Raw genomic sequence first — 21,500 nt, 5'->3', positions numbered from 1 at the left:
GATTGATATAAATTTAAAACCAGGACCTATCTATCTCTCTTGATTGATGGAAGGGAAAGTGAATAAGAATAATTAGCAAGAGGCATATAAGAGGAATCTTGTATACAAAACAGTGAACAATCACTTCAATATTGTGTCATGATACCAAACTGGATAAAAAAATAATATAGAAACCCACAATAATAATTAAAGTTGTGTAAGATAAAAATAGTCGTCCTCTTATCCACCTTGCTTACCTTCAAAGGCTGAAACAGAAGAAAGACTTGGGAGTTATCTAAAATCTTGAACAATCTTACATCCTTAATTTCCCTCAATCCTATCAATATGAAAATCACGTCTTGCTCCACTTCCTTACCAATTCAACAAATGATTAAAGAACAACATCAAGATTCCCTGAAATGCTCCAACTCCACAATTTTCTACAAAATAATTGAAAGAAAGAGAAGAAATCAAAGAACCTTAGGATTGCCTCTGGTGCATGAGTCAGCAAGAACTCTATTGGCAGAAAAGAAATAATAGACATTTTTAGGATAGTACCAACCCTGTTCAGATAGTCAAAGAAAACTGTTTCAATACATCATACTTTTGGGTCAGAGAAGTAGACATATCACTGAACACGCCATCTTGTCTCACGCTTTTCAATAACACGAACGCAGGCACGCAATGTCTCAACAAACTTCTCCCGAACAGCCAACGTTGGATCCCTCAGAGCAACCCAAATAACATCCACAAACTCCGGCACGTGAACATTGAAGACGGTGGAAGCATTTTCTGCCATTGTTTTGATTCCTCTAAAACAAAGCCAACAATCGAATGGTGCTAACCCTGCACCTTCAACATTTTCTAAGAACTCTCCATTTCATTTATGTGTAAATATGAAAAAAAAACACATTAAAAGCACCAATTATAAACTAAAATCCAAAATAACTACCAAAAGAGCCTCAAATGAGTGGAAATCAACCACTCATTAATCCCCCCCCTCCCCTCCCCCCCCCCCCCCCCCCAACTTAGAAATTTTGTTTTTCCTCAAGTCACAAAAATAAAAAACACAAGAGACTCTTATTTCAAGATACACCACAAATCAATTTCCTTTTCTCAATTAAGCACAAAGGTAATGGCTTCGGTTGGTACTAAAATTAGTCCACATGCAAACATTTCACAAAAGAATCCTCTCATTCTCATGAAACATTTTCAAAAATCAAGAATCATTTAAGTGACAACAACCCAAACTCAAGAAATGACTCAACTCATTAACTCTTTCACACGCTCACTTGACTTAATTAGGGATCTTCAAAATCACCACTTTTTCAACTTATATGCCCTCACAAGAAAGAAGTGTCCCGAATCCACACATACATATAAACAAGACAAGGGACAAAGATGCAACACTTACACTCACAAAGAATCATCTCATGCACACAAATGTCACACCATAGGCTTTCCCATATTTTCAATCAACATCGACTGAACTCATTTGGTTAGAAATGTCAAAGTACTTTGTTAAGCTTGTAATATAGTCTTAGGGAAGGTTGGGATATAATTTAGGTATAACCCTCTTTGAACATTACACAACAACTCATCATTTCCAACATTCTCCATTTTCAAACCCATGCACATTCCACAATATTTTTTATTTTTCATTTCTTATTTCCACTTTAGATGCTCCACATGCAACCATTTTCAACTTTTGGAGGATTCAAGACTCATTCATTCATTTTCTTTCTTTCTTCTTCAAAACTTTCTTTCTTTTTCCATCTGTCCCTCAATTTCTTTCTTCTTCTTTTTTCTTTTTTTCTTTTTTGTTTTATATCATGCCTTCATTAGTAAGCATCCCTTCAATGAATTTCCCATAACACTCCCAACTTAGGCTTTTAGCCTCAACGATCAAAACCTCAAGTTCAAGGAGGGAAGGGTTCAAAAGAGGGTTACCTTTTCAAAAAGGATAAGGCTTGTAATGTGGTTGCCAATAGAAAGGATTAGGCTAAAGGGGACAACTAAGGATATATTTAGTACAAAGGTCGAATTTTTAGGCCAAGTGGACTTCAAGATACTAAAGAAAGCCTAAGATCATATATCCAACCAAACTCATTCAAGACCAACATTCAAACCAACCGGGCAAGTTCTAGGTGACAAAAGCAAACACAAGGCATTATGCAACAACTCACCACACATGGCCTTCAAATCAATCAAGATGGTTCAAAATCTTACTTCCTTTGGAAAATACAAGTAGCATTTAACATTTTAACCGCTAACGATTCAAAAGTCACAAAAAGAGTTGTCACAAAATCACTCATAACATGCTTAACCTTTTAAAAATGGAGAGGTATGCTCCACACTATTCACATGCATGACTACGCTCTTAGTACCAACCAAGGCAAAACCTTCCCAAAAAGATGATGATTTTTCCCTTAAGAATGTTGTCAACCAATCCACCATCAAGCAACCTCATGCATCAATTCGGGAACAACTACTCAGACTTTGCCACAATCAAGGCCAATCAAACACTCACAAGTAATCGACGATTTACCCTTAAGATAGTCGTCACTCTATCCATCATTGGGCATCGTCAATCCAAATCTTATTATCAAAATAAAAACAAAAACACAGAAGCTACAAACTACAAATCAAAAACTAAAATAGACTAATCCAACACAATATCAATAGAAACATCCACAATATAGAATCTCGACAAGGACACACCAATCCATAAAAAGAAAGAAAAGCACGCCTGACAAGGGCACAATCACTATATGCAGAAACAATCAATAAATTGACTACAAGGGAGGACTTCAAGATATTAAAGAAAGCCTAAGATCATTTATCATACCAAACTCATTCAAGACCAACATTTCAAGACCAACCGGGCAAGTTCTAGGTGACAAAAGCAAACACAAGGCATTATGCAACAACTCACCACACATGGCCTTCAAATCAATCAAGATGGTTCAAAATCTTACTTCCTTTAGAAAATACAAGTAGCATTTAACATTTTAACCGCTAACGATTCAAAAGTCACAAAAGAGTTGTAAGAGTTGTCACAAAATCACTCATAACATGCTCAACTTTTAAAAATGGAGAGGTATGCTCAACACTATTCACAAGCATGACTACGCTCTTAGTACCAACCAAGGCAAAACCTTCCCAAAAAGATAGATTTTGCCCTTGAGAATGTTGTCAACCAATCCACCATCAAGCAACCTCATGCATCAATTCAGGAACAACTACTCAGACTTTGCCACAATCAAGGCCAATCAAACACTCACAAGCAATCGACGATTTACCCTTAAGATAGTCGTCACTCTATCCATCATTGAGCATCGTCAATCCAAATCTTATTATCAAAATAAAAACAAAAACACAGAAGCTACAAACTACAAATCAAAAACTAAAATAGACTAATCCAACACAATATCAATAGAAACATCCACAATATAGAATCTCGACAAGGACACACCAATCCATAAAAAAGAAAGAAAAGCACGCCTGACAAGGGCACAATCACTATATGCAGAAACAATCAATAAATTGACTACAAGGGAGCACACCCAACTGAAAATGAAATTGTGTCCTCACAATCCAATTATCAAAAGAGAATACGAGGGACTCCCTGAACTGCATCACTCTGAGCTCGAGCCGGTAGATAATGTAAGGTCCTACTTGTTCGAAGCATGCTACCACATAAGCTCCTAAGATTTCCCATCATCTTGCTCTAGAACTTTCTCTTTGCCCACTCATGCTCTCGGAATGTCCTTTGCTCTAGAGCTCCCCGACTGCAAGAAGAGATACATGTATACAATGAACATTAGCGTTTCTCCCCAATCCATCTTGGGTAGCCTCAAACATTCGATAATACCTATCGGAATCACTAATTTAAGACTAGATGCCTTGGATCAAGATATTTGTGACTGATACATTCTTTTATATATTGATAAAATGTTAATGATATTTTCTGAAAAACTATAAGGGAGGAGAGAGAGGTAAACATACCACTGAACACGCCATCGTGTCTCACGCGTCTCCATACCACGAAGGCAGGCACACAATGCCTCAACAACCTTCTCCCGAATAGCCAACGTTGGATCCCTAAGAGCAACCTAAATTCCATCCACAAACTCCGCACGTGAACATTGAAGACGGTTGAAGCATTTTCTGCCATTTCCTAAATTTTAAAGATAGAGATTGAAACATGGACGCATCAGCAAGTACATAGCTCATATATGGAATTGGAATTCAATATGCTATGTGGTGGGTGATATGGAGGGAGAACTGAGAATTGTTTAGGGGTAGGAATAAAACCAGCTAGTCTGAAATATGGATGTATGTTTTTGCTAAATCTTTTAGGGGAGCATGGAAGATGTAAATCATGTGAATGACACATGCTTGAGTCTTGACGTACTTAGTTCATATTGTTAATAATTTAACTTTACCTACCAACAAATAAAGACAGAATTTGGGGAAGCCTAAACTATTAAGGAACTCCTAATTACCGATTAGACACTTGAGAATTAATGGACGGGGTCTGCTGTTTCAATTTAACAGTTAGATATGATTGAATTATTTAGAAATAATGACTTTTTCAGGAACTGTATCACTAGACAGAGTAAATCTCTAAAGTAGCAGAAAAATATTTGGCTAGAAATACTTCCAGTTATTGATTAAAACAAATTTGGTTTAGATAACCTACTCTCCAGCAAAGCGCGCGCGCACACACACACACATATATATTTGAATATTGACATGATTACCTTCCCAATTGATCAAACATTATTTGTGTATTGTTTACTTACATGGCTACTACAATCTGTGTTTAACATTTAGATAAGGAAATGTTGTTGACAAACTACAACATAAAGATGTTTATTTAAAATATAACTAGAATGACAACCACATTTCTATGGTATTAACTATTTAACTCTTCATTCAGTAATAATAGAAGAAGAAAAACACTAGTTAACCTTTGGGATACAATTCTAATAATAGCAAATATTTTGTATTCAGTTTTGAGAAATTCTAGCAGTAAAGTCCTTATAGTATCTATTATTTGACTCAAAGGTTTCCCATAATGCAATGATGAAAGAAATAAAACCCAACTTTCAAGTTTCTGCTTATACAACAAATCATGAAGAAACATGTTAATTATACCTTCAATATAAGACAACAGCAAAGCGACGATACTCAATTCTTTCACCACAAAGTCATTCTAGTGCAACTTTTACCTGAAAATACAACAGAATTGAGATGCTAATGTCAGACAATCAAGTCTCTGAAGTATCACAATATTACACACCTGATGCTCCATTTCATCTGCAGTCATTGCACCACTAGATCTAGCTAGGTGACCAAGAACTTTACTAGCAAGAACCAAGATTTTAGGATCACACTTTGTTTCAAAAGCAACGTGCGTGTAATTGGAGAATTTTGCAACTTTTGATGCATTTTCGCTGATGGTGACATCTATTAGCTAGTCAATAACCCTCAATGCCCCCAGATTTTCAGAAACTTAAATACTATCAAGAAATGTGGTAATGCGTTCATATAGATGATCCATAAAAGAGCAAAAGCTTCTCCACTAAGATCAGGAGCTTCTTCCTCTACAAGCCGCCTCAAAATCAATGCAGCCCCATCCTACCAGAGAGAATAAAATAAGATTTCTGGCATGGTTCACAAGCAATTCAAGTATTTAAAAGAGAACTTTAGAAGATAGAACTAGGAAGAATGGAAAGAGGTAGAGAGAGAGAGAGAGCATCCAATAGCATTCAAACTCAAACAACAACATTTGGCAAAAATAGAATGTTATAGGATTAAGACAGAAACCCATGTAAAAAGACTGCTCTGCTAAGCCTTCAATAGAAAATAAAACAGGAAATGTGAATGAAAACAAACACAAAACAAAACCTGGTATTCACATAATTATTCAAACCAAAAAGTTCACTAACATGATTGATATAAATTTAAAACCAGACCTATCCATCCCTCTTGATTGATGGATGGGAAAGTAAATTTGCATAATTAACAAGAGGCATATAAGAGGAATCTTGGATACAAAACAGTGTACAGTCACTTCTATTTGGTGTCATAATACAAAATTGGATTAAAAAAAAACATATAGAAACCCACAATAATAATAAAAGTTGTGTTAGATAAAAATAGTCGTCATCCGATCCACCTTGCTTCTAAAACAGAAGAAAGACTTAAGGAGTATAGTTGTTGGTCTTCTTCCACACAAATCCCAATAAAAATAAATGTTCCCAAAAGTAAAGTGTAGCATTCTGCTTTCTTTCTATTTCAAACTCTAGTTACTTCCTGTTAAATTGAGTAAGGAAAATCAAGAAAAGAACTCTTTATCAAACAAAAAATCAAGAAAAAAACTTAAAGATGAATGTTTCAGATAACTCTATCCAATTGAGGAAAGAAAATCAAGAAAAAGAAAAAAAATCAAGAAAAAGAAAAAAAATCAAGAAAAGAACTCAAGATGTACCAAGAACTAAAATCTTGAATTGAACAGTCTTATATCCTTCCTTAGTTTCCCTCAATCCTTACAAAATCAAAATCAAAATCAAGTCTGGTTCCACTTCCTCACCAATTCAACAAATGACTAAAGATCCTCAATCCTAACAAAATAAAAATCAAGTCTGGTTCCACTTCAACACCCTCAATCCTAACAAAATGAAAATCACGTCTGGTTCCACTTCCTCACCAATTCAACAAATGACTAAAGAACAACATCAAGATTGCTTGAACTGTTCCAACTCCACAATTTTCAACAAAAAATGAAAGAAAGAGAAGAAATCAAAGAACCTTAGGATTGCCTCTGGTGCATGAGTCAGCAAGAACTCTATTGGAAGAAAAGAAACAATAGACGTTTTGAGGATATTACCAACCTTGTTCAGACAGTCAAAGAAAACTGTTTCAATGCATTATACTTTTAGTGTAAAGAAGGTGTACTAGTAGATGAATGATGAGTAGATTTTATGGTGCTTTTGTAAGTATTTAGTTTTTTCTTCTTCTATTTTTACTCTTCCTTGTTTAATTTATGGGCACATATTTTAGAGGTTGCCGGCATAGCCATAATGCTGAGGAATACAACATTACCTTTATCAAAAACAAAAAAGAGTACATCTGCAATGACATAAATAACATACCACATCACCCAAGTGAGAGGTTATTGTCACCAAATAGTTAATGAGTTCACCATCCAGAGAACCTGCTATCTCCCCAAAAGCATTGAACCCACTGGCACATTCTGCAGGTATTTTAAGGACATGCGGTATATGATTCATGCATATCTGTAGAAGTAAAATAAACAAACATGAGGTTACAATAGTTAACATTGAAGATGCAAATCTAATTCATCTAGCTTTCCCAGTTAGTAAAAGCTGATTAAATCACTAAAATGAAGTCAAATGTCACAAACCGTTAAATAGTTAGTTTGAGGAAGTAAAGAAGTTATGCTGAGGCGAACTAGGCGATCTCGATGCTCCAGGTATCTTAGAACAATTTCAGCAACCTCCCTGTATCTTGACATAATGAACTCCCCTGTGTTCTTGCACATTTTGATGATAAATTAGCTCTTATCATATCACAAGCAGAAATAATAGTGGGTCCAATTCCCATAGCATATGAGTTGAGCATATTACATTATTCTTTGTGAAGGAGACTAAAACAAAAGGCACATAAATGCGTGAAACTAAAGTAGTCATGGAACATATTAGCATAACTAAATACATGGCAATACAACAAAGAAAAAACTGTCCTCCAATTGCTAGCAGTACCTCGACCATCACCCTCTTCATGCAGCCATCTATCACCTAAGAACCTTCCCTTCACCCCACTAGCACCTCAGAGACATGCAATCCGCTTCGTCACAAACCAACAACTATCCTAGAATCTTTTTCACTTTGAAAGTTTTTACCTTTTCCCAAAAGTTATTTTCAAAACATTGTTTGGTTATGCATTGGAATGATTTTTTGGTTACTTTTTGAAGATGAGTTTTTCAAGTTTGACATCAGTGAATATTTTTTTCAACTCATTGAACTTCAACTTTTTGCAAGTGCGATACATGTCCAATACAACTCCAACTTCAAAAACTTCTATTGAAAGTTTCAATCAAATCTATGCCCAATCGCTTACTTAACCATTCAGGACCTACATCCTTAACCATTCATGCTAAATACTGTATTTGGGATCTTTCAAGATTAACAGTAACAATAGCTAAGAAGTAACATGAAATGACCCAAAAAGTTCTTAAAAATGTGCTTCTTTAGTTACCGGAAACTTGTTTAGCTATATATAAAAAAATCCGTTTCGTTTTTCGAAAATCCGACTTAATATTCTTGTTTAGGGGGTCAAATTGAGTGGGAAATGGGTCTAACCCAAATTTTAGAGCAACCGTATCAAAATCCAAAATTTCCAAGTGAAGCCTTTTTCAAGGGTCTACTTTGGAGGGTCATATCTCCTAGCAAACAAATTATTGGGTGGACAATAACATATCCATGGAAATCCCTTTGAGTTAGCTACCTAACGCACTTCGTTTCACCTCATTCGGAGTTCGGACGAAGAAGTTATGCCCATTTTCGTAAAATCTGTCCGACAGGAAAGACAATTTCCAGTGAGCGTTTTTACTGTTCACCCGCCTCATTTTTTTTCTAAGTGTTGGACCATTTTTCCAAAGGGCATATGTTATTTCCTATATACCATTAGTTCAATTCCCATCTCTAAAACATTTCCCAAAACACCTCTCCCATACTTAGACACATTTTCTCTCAAGTTCTCTCAAGAACCCTAATCCAAAACCTTCCTCAAGATTGAAGAGACTCTTGCTCCAAGTTCCAAGCTTCCATTGAAGACACTCTCAAGACCTTCATAAAAACTCAAGGTATGCGGTGTTGAACTCATGGGTCCTTCCACCCATAGTGCCTAGACTCTATTCTACTTACTAATTCATGGTTTAAGTTAAGATTCATAAATTAGTCTTGTTTTTTGTAATAATTTTCTGCACATTGAATTTTAAACATGAAAAGTGATTGTTTTGAGCATGTTGTGACTCTAGAACTTGAACCTAAATTTGGAATGGATGTGGAGATTTTCATGTGGTATTGTGGGTGTTAAAAAGGTGTCGTTGTAGGTTGTTCACTGGTTTGGCTGCATAATTACTACCCTATTTTCCATGCTCTTTGATTCCATTACATGCCTTCAAGGTGTTTGACAAAATGTCCAACTATGGAGAATTGATGAATCGATGCTTTAAAGCTTGAGCTATGAGATGTATGGAAATCCAGAGATGTGTTGATGACAAACTAAGCTTGTGTATATGTTCATTCCATACGTGAGATTGCATTAGAGCCTAATGGGAATTTCCTATATAAAGTGTTGCATGACCATGCCCGGTCCGGGGGAAAAGAACCGGACAACCATGTGAGAGGTTTATATCTCACCACCTAGGATGCTTGGGGTGTGACCAACATCAACCATGTGAGAGGTTTATATCTCACCACCTAGGATGCTTGGGGTGTGACCAACATCAACCATGTGAGAGGTTTATATCTCACCACCTAGGATGCTTGGGGTGTGACCAACATCAACCATGTGAGGGGTTTATACCTTGCCACCAGGGTGTCTGGGTGTGAACGGCATCCCCCATCCTAAGTTGGGGTTATAGATTGGTTGGATCATGCATACACATATGATATCTACTATTAGTATAGATTTACTTAAACATGTTTTGACTTCACTTTGATCATACATCCTCATATTGTTATTCATAATGCCTATGAAACTATTTCTTGTATTTCGATTGTGTCCTTGTCCATTGTTGTGTTGCACCCCGCATACTTAGTACATTCCAAGTACTAACGCATATTTTGCCTACATGATGTCACCATGTAGGGACCAGAGCTACTCTTGATCCTTCTCTCCATTCACGTGGCTAGTACGGTGCTTATCCGAGTTGTTGGTGAGTCCTCAATGATTCGAGGGCTATGTTATATTTACTACTCCTATGTTTTGAGACTTTAGCTTGCAATTGTATTTTGACTATGAGAGTATGTCATGTAGTATGTCATGGCCCCGTCCTATCTATGTATGTAGAGGTGTGCGTTGGACAAGTATTTTGTAAATGAGCTTGACTCTTGTTCTATGATGTCATTTTGAAATGGTTTGCCCTTAGTCCCTATTTCCCGTTAATTAATGTTGAATGTACTTCCGCGACCGATGAAGTGTGATGACAAGTTTGAGAGGCTTGTTTGGGGTTCCTCATTCGCCATGTCACGTCTAGGCCCTAGGCTTGGGTCGTGACATAACACAAACTCTAAAGAGAAAAGACATTCTGGTTACTTTGAAGTTCTATAAATTCTTTAGACTTAGTCCTTTTTATTTCTGATAAGTAGAATTTTGAAACTAGTCATGGTGGACAAGTTTATGGCCTTTCATAATACTGAAATAAAGAACACCGACTCGCGCCTATTCTGAAGGAATGATATCCATGGCTCACCATACTCAAATAGGTTTCTCTAAATGACTGAAACACCCAGATAGCCCCACAGTTCATTAATCAATCTATAGATCACCAATGCCTTCTAGAAACAATTGCTAATAAGAACAAGTAGGTAGTAGACACTTTTTGGTATATGGTTTGCATCCATGAGTTCTTACCCTCATTAATAATTACTTTATAAAAGATAACAATTAGGTAGTAGGCATTCGCATCCAAAGCACATATGTCATCGTCAGCCTTGAGGTACTTAAGTCCTCACAATATAACTAGAGATTTTAAGCTAGAATTTACCTCCAAAAAAATCCAAGTTCTGCGTTTTAGGGACTTCCATTTACAAAACTTCAATTCTTTTCCAAGTAAAATGCATGTCCAAAAATCACAACTTAAAATATTCAAGTTTCAACTTCAAAATCTCTAGTAAAACAGGAGATAAGTATCCAGTTCCTCAGACATTCAGCAGATCACAACAATTTAACACAGCACAAGAGACTCTGAAATAATTTCCTACAATGAAATAAATAATGTGATGCAGTTTGATAGCAAACCTTAGCAGCTCCCCGACTACGAGAAGAGATCCATGTATGCTATGAACACGCTCGATCCATCTTGGGTTGCCATAACCATTCAATAATACTTGTCGAATCACCAATTTAAGAGTAGAGGCCTTGGATTAAGAAATTTGTGACTGATACATTCTTTTATGTATTGATAAAATGTTAATGACATTTTTTGAAAAACTATAAGGGAGAAGAGAGAAATAGATATACCACTGAACACACCATCTTGTCTCACGCTTTTCAATAACACGAACGCAGGCACGCAATGTCTCAACAACCTTCTCCCGAACAGCCAACGTTGGACCCCTCAGAGCAACCCAAATAGCATCCACAAACTCCGGCATGTGAACATTGAAGACGGTGGAAGCATTTTCTGCCATTGTTTTGATTCCTCTAAAACAAAGCCAACAATCGAATGGTGCTTACCCTACACCTTCAACATTTTCTAAGAACCTCCATTTCATTTATGTGCAAATATGAAAAAAAACAACATTAAAAGAACCAATTATAAACTAAAAGACAAAATAACTACCAAAAGAGCCTCAAATGAGTGGAAATCAACCACTCATCAACCCCCCAACTTAGAAACTTTGTTTTTCCTCAAGTTAAGAAAATCAAAAACACAAGAGACTCTTATTTCAAGATACACCACAAATCAATTTCCCATTCTCAATTAACACAAAGGTAATGGCTTCGGTTGGTACTAACAATTAGTCCACAGGCAAACTTTTCACAAAAGAATCCTCTCATTCTCATGAAACATTTTCAAAAATCAAGAATCATTTAAGTGACAACAACCCAAACTCAAGAAATGACTCAACTCACTAACACTTTCACATGCTCACTTGACTTAATTAGGAATCTTCAAAATCACCACTTTTTCAACTTACATGCCCTCACAAGAAAGAAGTGTCCCGAAACCAAACATGTATAAACAAGACAAGGGAAAAAGATGCAACACTCACACTTACAAAGAATCATCTCATGCACACAAATGTCACACCATAGACTTGCCCATATTTTCAATCAACATTGACTCAACTCCATTTGGTTAGAAATCTCGAAGGACTTTGCTAAGCTTGTAATATAGTCTTAGGGAAGGTTTGGATATAATTTAGGTATAACTGACTACACCCTCCTTGAACACTACACAACAACTCATCATTTCCAACATTCTCCATTTTTCAAACCCGTGCACATTCCACACTATTTTTCATTTTTCTTTTCTTATTTCCACTTTAGATGCTCCACATGCAGACATTTTCATCTTTTGGGGGATTCAAGACTCATTTAATCATTTTCTTTCTTTCTTTTTCAAAACTTTTTTTTCTTTTTCCATCCATCCCTCAATTTCATTCTTCATTTTTTTTATATCATGCCTTCATAAGTAAACATTCCTTCAATAAATTTCCCATAACACCCCCAACTTAGGCTTTTAGCCTCAACTTTCACAACCTCAAGTTCAAGGAGGGAAGGGTTCAAAAGAGGGTTACCTTTTAAAAAAGGATAAGGCTTGTAATGTGGTTGCCAATAAAAAGGATTAGGCTCAAAGGGGAAACTAAGGATATATTTAGTACAAAGGTGGGATTTTTAGGCCAAATGAGTTCAAGATATTAAAGAAAGCCTAAGATCATTTCTCCAACCAAACTCATTCAAGACCAACCGGGCAGGTTCTAGGTGACAAAACCAAACACAAGGCATTATGCAAGAACTCGCCACACATGGCCTGCAAATCAATCAATATGGTTCAAATCTTACTTCTTTTAGAAAATACAAGTAGCATTTAACATTTTAACCGCTAACGAATCAAAAGTCACAAAAAGAGTTGTAAGAGTTGTCACAAAATCACTCATAACATGCTCAACCTTTTAAAAATGGAGAGGTATGCTCACACATGAATGACTATGCTCTTAGTACCAACCAAGGCAAAACCTTCCCAAAAAGATGACGATTTTGCCCTTAAGAATGTTGTCAACCAATCCACCATCGAGCAACCTCATGCATCAATTTGGGAACAACTACTCAGACATCCCACAATCAACGCCAATCAAACTCAATAGCATTCAAACTCGAATAGGAACATTCAGCAAAAATAGAATGTTATATGATGAAGACAGAAACCCACGTAAAAAGACTGCTCTGCTAAGCTTTCAACAGAAAATAAAATAGGAAAAGTGAATGAAAACAAATACAAACAAAACTTGTATTCACATAATTATTCAAACCAAAAAGTTCACTAACATGATTGATATAAATTTAAAACCAGGACCTATCCATCCCTCAATCCTAACAAAATCAAAATCACGTCTGGTTCCACTTCCTCACCAACTACACACGTGATTCTAAGTGAATTGACTTCAGCTTCATTCAAGACACATGTTGAAGTATTTCTTAAATTTAGTAACTGCAATATTCTCCAATAAACACTTTATTCTTCCTTAAAATTGTCTCTAATTAATATATGGATAAGACAATAATATTTAGTAAGAAGAAATCATAAGACTTATAGTATACCCAGCCAAAGATCTCAGGCCAACATCTCCACACACACTATGACACTATCAACGGGAAAGAATCGATCCAAGTGACTTTACAGTTCAATAGGGAAGAACATGCAAAATAAATAAAAAAAATAGAAAAGATAACCTAGAACAAACTCACACCAGTGATTTTAGGGCTGTGAATACAGAACGACAATTAGGACTCTGAACACAGTGATTTTAGGGCTCTGAACAAATTCAGACCAGCGAAGAAAAGAACTTAAAAGAAGAATGTTTCAAATAACTCTATCCATGTTAAAATTGAGGAAAGAAAGAAAAAAAAATCAAGAATAGAACTCAACATGTACCAAGAACTAAAATCTTGAACTGAACAGTCTTATATCCTTCCTTAATTTCCTCAATCCTAACAAAATCAAAATCACGTCTTCCTCACAGTTCAGTTCAACAAATGACCAAAGAACAACATCTGAATTGTTCCATGAGTCAGCAAGAAGTCGCATCGATATTTCCGGCACCGGTGGTTGCAACTGGATAACGGATCGCCTAGTAGCCATGCTTTTCACACTCGCACAGAACATGATCCAAAGAACATCTGTGATTCAAAATCTACAAGAGAACCCATTTGTATTTAATTTGAATTTTGAATGAGAGAGAGAGAGTGAGCGAGCTTCATCTGGAGAAAGAAACCCTCTTTTAATGTTAAAAGGGAAAAACCTTTCGCCTATGCGCAACAACTGTTACTCTTTTCTTCTTTTTTCCTATCAAAATATTTTATTTTAATACCTATTTTCATAAGAAGAAATTATCAACGAACTACATATTATTTAAAATTTACTAAATCAAATTCCAAGGTATTATATATTATATATTTATTAAAATGATATTTTGATAAATGGAAAAGATATATTTACATGAAATATATATATATATATATATATATATATATATATATAGATCTATGGCGGAGCCACCATATCGTTAGAAGGGTCATCCGAACCCCTTTAGTGGAAAATTATATTATTTTTACATGGTTAAAATAATTTTTTAGGTATATATAGTAGATGTTGAACCCCCTTCGGCTACTTCGTGTGTCTATTTCTTCAGATTTTGAACCCCTTATGAAAATTCTGGTTCGGCCATTGATATTGATGACACATAGGATATTATGAATCATGTGATTGTGAATTTTTCATTTTATTACAGTACTGATATTTGGGAGATATAAGAAAAGATGGGTAAGTTGTCACGTAGAAATGACTCAATTGGTTAATGCAAATGAACAAATTCTATCAGGAGGAGTCACACAAACATGTTGACAATTAGGCGATCATGAAAAATATCAAGATTTATAACCAGATAATGTATCACGAATCTGTAATAATGTGTAATAATGAATGTGTCATTTAATGATATTAGGGTGATATTTGTCAGCTGGAAAAAAAACTTCACACAAAAAAATATCGTTAGATAAGCTATTATGAGTCACCCGGTAATGAATGTGTCGTTAATTGAGTGCGGGTGATATTTGATAAATGGGAGAAAATATTCACTCAAAAAAAAATGATCACATGATAAGTAAGTTACCATGAGTCAAATAATCATAAATGTGTCATTTAATAAGGGTAGGGTTGAGTGAATTAGGATATGTGTCATTTAATTAGATTACAATGGCTAATTAAAAGCATAATTATCCTAAAATTTAATTTTTATGTCATATTTTTAAATAAACTAGTCCGCGCTTCGTGCGGTTATAAAAAATGATAAGATACTAATAATTTTATTAAATAATAGATGAAAGATATATTTATAATATCATTGTAACGATCTTAATCGTTGAAAGTCTTACAATGTCTTTATTTATAGGACTACAATATGAAATATCAAATAATATGATATAATTATTAATTATTTTTGAAGTTATAACAATAAAAAGTTGTTAAAGTAATGAAAATAAAAATTATTAAGATTGATTTCTATGTATCGAATAGTGTAGATAATATTTTAACCTTTTTTTTTTGCTTTTTTAGAATATAATTTGGTTACTTTCATAATTTTATCCTTGTAAAAAATATTTTAAAAAGAAAAAAAATAATGTAAAGAAAAGGTCTAAAAAATCTCTAACTTTTATACTTTTTTATTCGTTTATTTTCCTTAGAAAAAGGTATGATTATATTTCACTTATGATTCACACGTGATATATTTTGTAAGCAAGATATTGTTAATCATAATTTGTAAGTGATCTTCTTATTAAAAAGCATTTTTTTTTGAAGTTGCGAGCTTCCACCATTCACATATTTTAGATAATAAAGTTAATATTCTTATGCATGTGAGATATCAAAAAATATAATGAAATTTCTCTAAAATAGTTAAATACTTACATGTTTACTAACATGCTATCTTCATGTTATCAATATATACTACAAAATAATCACTATTTAAATATTTAAGATAATAAATTTAAATAATATTCTTAAGTGAAATTAAAGAGTAAGATATACTTTTGGACAATTGGAATCACTTTATGAAGAGAAAACTTTATATGTGTGGAGGAGTTTCATCTACATGGTAAATTTATCCTTTTATTATTGATCAAGAATATGATATCATTGTTAACGGCTTGTTCCTTGCAGGCTGCAACAATTATTGATCAATATGCAGTCATTGCACCACCAGATCTAGCTAGGTGACCAAGAACTTTACAAGCAAGGACCGAGATTTCAGGATCACACTTTGTTTCAAAGCAACGAGCGTGTAATTGATGAATTTTGCCACTTTTGATGCATTTTCGTTGATGCTGACATCTATTAGCTCGTAAATATCCCTCAACGCTCCCAGATTTTCAGAAACTTCATTATTATCAAGAAATGTGGTAATGCATTCATATAGATGATCCATTAAATGAGCAAAAGCTTCTCCACTAAGATCACAAGTTTCTTCCTCTACAAGCCGCCTCAAAGTCCTTGCAGCCCCATCCTACCAGAGAGAATAAAATAAGATTTCTAGTAATTGGAACTTTTGAAGAGGGAACTTGGAAAACTGGAAAGAGGTAGAGGGAGAGAGCATCCAGTAGCATTCAAACTCAAACAACAACTGTAACACCCCTCAAAATGAAGTAGGATAAAGTAGAGCCTCACATGGGTTTTATGCATTAATGACTTGTTGAAATAATGAAGAATAGCCTTTTTAGTCAGTTTTAAAAGTTTGGAAGTCAAACGTCAAGGGACGACCAAGACGTTCAGAAACTAGTCTTTTACGTGTTGGTGTGTTCTAGTATGTTGTTCATGTTTTATGTGTTGTTTGGAGTCTAAAATCAGTGGAGGTGACCCTAGTGTCTTAATAAATGTTTTTAGGGTCAAAAAGTTGGGTACGACTCCCCGGGACCATCCTAAGGGTTCCGAGGAGGACCCCAACCCTTGGCCAAACAAACTACCAAGGCAGCTTGAAGTTGTTCATGGAGGGAGTGGCTCCGCGTCGCGGACCTGCTCCACCAATGGCCAAAAAGTGGCTCCGCTCCGGAGACACCGCGGACTCTACTGTCTCAAAATTTAATTTCCAGAAACTTGTGGGAACACCCCCGCGTCGCGGACTTGTTTTCCGACAAAATCTGCGAAAATAAAACTCAAGTTTGACTTGTTTAAAAGGTCCAACTAAGTGAGGGGTGGTTTGAGTACTTTGGAGAATTATTATAAACGGTTATTCTACCTATTTTAGGGTATTTTAAGTTGGTTAAAACCCCAAGACCTAGAATTAAACCTCATTATCCAAATTGAACCTTCCCTCTCAAATAAATTCTCTCTCTAGAACTCCATGGAAGATATTGATGAAGCTTCAAGCTAGGGGATGGGTTCCTATTGATTTCTCCTTCAAATTTCTAAGGAAATTAATCACAAAGGTATGGAGATTTTATCTTTGATTCTCCTTTCAATCAAAGAGCCAAATCAAAGTGATTTAATGTTTTTTCAAAAACACTAAAAACCCCAATTTCAATTCTAAGCTCGGGTTCTTGCATGAAAGTATTTCAAATGATGATCTATGTTAATATTGATGGTTTTAAGATCAAAAACTCCATGAACCCTTGCATATCTTGAAATCCTAATTTTTGGGTCTAAAGTGGGTCTATTGATTATGAGCTAATAATGTGATATTAATGTGTAGATTGTTATGGGCTATTGATTTATGTATTGTTTATATTGAATTATGAGGAATTGATGGTCAATTGTGCTATATTGGATGTTGGCCTTGAATGGACAATTGTGACCTAAGGTTTATGATGATGATGAAGTTGTGAATAGATTATTTATTCTAGTATTTATATATATATATATATATTGTAGATGTCCCTTTGAAAGTGGGGAGGTGTTTACTTTATAAGCATGTTGTGATCATGGCCTTGTAGGCAAAGTTGGATGATTGTTGTTTTGAGTAATGTTATTATGTGATGGTAATGTGATATGATGTGAATTTGTGTATGGTCTAAGAGAATGAAAGGCGACCTTGTGTAGAGACTTTATGTGTTATGCTTGGTTGATGTATTCTTTGAATGACTTATAATGAGGGTGAAGTTAGGATATACTATGTTTACCTACTCTCACACCTAGTGAAGAATGAATGAAAAGAATGGAAGAATGTGAGAATGAATGAAAAGAATGGGAGTTAATGCTAATGAATGAAAGTTGGGTCTATTTAGATAGTCTCATAAAGTACTCCTTTAAATGAATGGAGTTCCTAGATGAAAGATTTTCTCATCTTTGAATCCAAGAGCTTCCCTAAATGAATGAATGTTGGGCTAGGATGGGTACTCCTTCGTGAGTTGAGATGAGAGTACTTAGTAGCAATCCTTATCCCTAAATGAATGAATGAAATGAATGTCCAACTCCGTGGGGAGTAATGTCTAGCACCGAGAGGATATGAAGATGGGCGGATACTCCTTCGTTAGTTGAGATGTGAGTATTTAGTAGCAACCCTTAAGATGGGTGCTCCTTCGTGAGTTGAGATGAGAGTACTTAGAAGCAATTCTTCTATCCCTTAACTATGTGCCCACATAGGACTAGCTAGTGGTCTCTACCACATAAAGGCCAAAAGAATGACCCTACCTTAGGCAAGTGGGGATCCCTCATTCGGTAAGAGTACTACCGGGATTCCATGTCAAGCTCCATGGTCTATGTCGATTAAGGCTCTTCCCCCACATTAATGAAGGAATGAACTAAGGTCTCTTAAGGGTGTACTACTTAGGAAATGTGGTGGAATGGGACATCATCTAGACATTGCACAAGTAGACATTTAAGGGAGATCTTGGTGTGTCTTAGTAATGATAATGAATGAATGAGTCTCTTTGGGCTAATTAATGAAGGCATTGGTCTTTGAGCATGCTAATGTGAAAGTGAGTCATAATGAATTGAATGTAAGTGCTTATGTTGAATTGAATGTATGTGATGATCTTATGTCATTAGTGAATGAAGTTGTTTAAATGCATTAAGTTGAATCAACGATTTATGTTGAGATGTGAATAGAGCTTGTCTTGTGTAGTCTTAAGGATCACTTGGGTGTGGTATGGAGAGGTAGTATGGGCTGCCTCACCATGTCTTACTTAGGTGAGTCTTGGGATGACATTTGATGAGTGTTCTAGCTTTATGAAGTGACTTGTTGGCTTATGTGCTTATATGTCTCATGTGATTAATTGGTGAAGGTTGAGGTATGCATGGTAAGTGCACTTTGTGTGACCTTAAGGTGGTGCCTTAGTGTGGGTGATGGTATGGGACGTTGCCCATACATTGCACAAAGGTATTGCTTAAGGGTTACTTAAGGTGGAGGTCCAAGGCAAGAAGGTAAAGGTAAATGGATTATGTATGTTTATGATGTATTGTGAAACATATGACATTGTATTGTTGGCTGTGACTTGTAAGGTGCCTATTATGTTGATGTTCATGAGATTTTATCAAAATGGCATGAAAGCATAACTTCCAAATAAATATCCTTTTTAGCATGTTTTGCATATCCTCATACTTAGTACTTGTGTTGTACTAACCCCTTTCTTCTATTTTACTACAAGTGTAGGTTGTGGTAACTAGGAGGGGATTGTGCTTTGGAGTTGCTTGGATTGCTTCACTCTTCCAAGTCTTTCGTATGTCCTCAAGATTCGAGGACTATGTTTAGAAGTTTCTTAGTCATTGTAATAGACACTTAAGTTTCATTTCATTTGTAAAGGGCTGTGTCCCTTAGTACGTTTCAAGTTCCTGTCCAAGATTGGCTAAAGAGACTTAGTAGTTCCGCTTGCGTATTGATGTTTTCAAATGTTGATGACTCTTGAAGTCTTATGGTTTTATTGAATAAAAGTTTTAAATTCTTAGTGATTTTTATGATCTATGCAATGAATGAATGCTAAGGCTTGTATAAGACCTCCGAGAGGTCGAATACGCATGTAACGACTAGGGGGTGCTCTCGGGTTGTTACATCAACATTCGGCCAAAATAGAATGTTATATGATTAAGACAAAAACCTACGTCAAAAGACTGCTCTGCTAACCCTTAAATAAAAAATAAAATGGGAAAAGTGAATGAAAACACAAATAAAACCTGGTATTCATATAATTATTCAAACTAAAAAGTTCACTAACATGATTGATATAAATTTAAAATCAGGACCTATCCATCTCTCTTGATTGATTGAGGGAAAAGTAAATAAGCATAATTAACAAGAGGTATATAAGAGGAATCTTGTATGCAAAACAGTGAACAATCACTTCTATATGTCATGATATCAAACTCGATTATAACAAAAACATAAAGAAACCCACAATAATAATAAAAGTTGTGTTAGATAAAAGTAGTCGTCCTCCGATCCACCTTGCTTTCCTTCTAAGGCTGAAACAGAAGAAAGACTTTAGGAGTATATTTGTTCGTCTTTTCCACACAAATTCAAATAAAATAAATGTGGCCAAAAGTAAAGTGCAACATTCTGCTTTCTTTCTATTTCAATCTCTTTTTACTTCCTGTAAAATTGAGGAAGGAAAATCAAGAAAAGAACTCACGAGGAATGTTTCAGACAACTGTATCCAAAACTTCCTGTTAAATTGAGGAAGGAAAATCAAGAAAAGAACTTAAGATGAATTGTTTCAAATAACTCTATCCAAGATTTCCTATTAAAATTGAGGAAAGAAAATCAAGAAAAAGAACTCTTTATAAAAAAAAATAAAAAATCAAGAGAAGAACTCAAGTTGTACCAAAACTAAAATCTTGAACAGTCAGTATTATATCCTAAAAAAATGAAAAATCATGTATGACTCCACTTCCTCACCAATTCAACAAATGACTAAAGAACAACATAAAGATTCCCTGAACTGTTCCAACTCCACAGTTTCCAACAATTTTTTTTTCTTGAAAGAGAAGAAATCAAAGAACCTTAGGATTGCCTCTGGTGCATAAGGGGACAAGAACTCTATTGAGAGCATTGATATTTTCGGCACTGGTGGTTGCAACAACAACATCATAATAAGTAAACTCAGTGCAAATTTTCTGACAATTGCACTATTTTCCTCTCACCTCCCGCCGCTACTTCTGCAATCTCATATTACACGTGCCAAATGAAACTGAATGCTCTTCACATAATTTAGCCCACATCTGAAGCACTCGACTCCTTGCATAGGTTGATACATCCCTACAAACAAGATTTCCAACATGGCTTGCGTGGTTCGGAGACGAATCGATTTAGAACCCACTTCAACTTCACTATCATCAAAAGCCTTCGTGACCAACTTACCCAACATCGCAACAAGAACATTTCTCATCTAATTAGATTCAACTCCAAAATGTGGTATTAATAAGCCAATAGTAGCTGAGACCAACTTAGGCAATCTATCAACAAACTCTACAAGAAAGCGCCAAACCTTTTCGACCCCTACTGTATCCATCACATAATCTTTCGGGGGCAGTCCTTCCTATCTCTCTGATAAGG

The 21,500-nt window shown here is 35.3% G+C and overlaps 1 pseudogene; it reads right to left on the bottom strand.

Moving 5' to 3' along the window:
- Positions 1-7,552, bottom strand: part of LOC125821366 (serine/threonine-protein kinase TOR-like) — a 55,570-nt pseudogene extending 48,018 nt beyond the window's left edge.
- Between the last annotated feature and the right edge of the window lie 13,948 nt (positions 7,553-21,500).

Source organism: Solanum verrucosum, unplaced genomic scaffold (genome assembly GCF_900185275.1).
Source record: "Solanum verrucosum unplaced genomic scaffold, falcon-dt-bn FXZP01001203.1, whole genome shotgun sequence".
Lineage (NCBI taxonomy): Eukaryota > Viridiplantae > Streptophyta > Magnoliopsida > Solanales > Solanaceae > Solanum > Solanum verrucosum.
The sequence above is the reverse complement of the archived record's forward strand: the minus strand, read 5'-3'. Positions and strand labels throughout refer to the sequence as shown.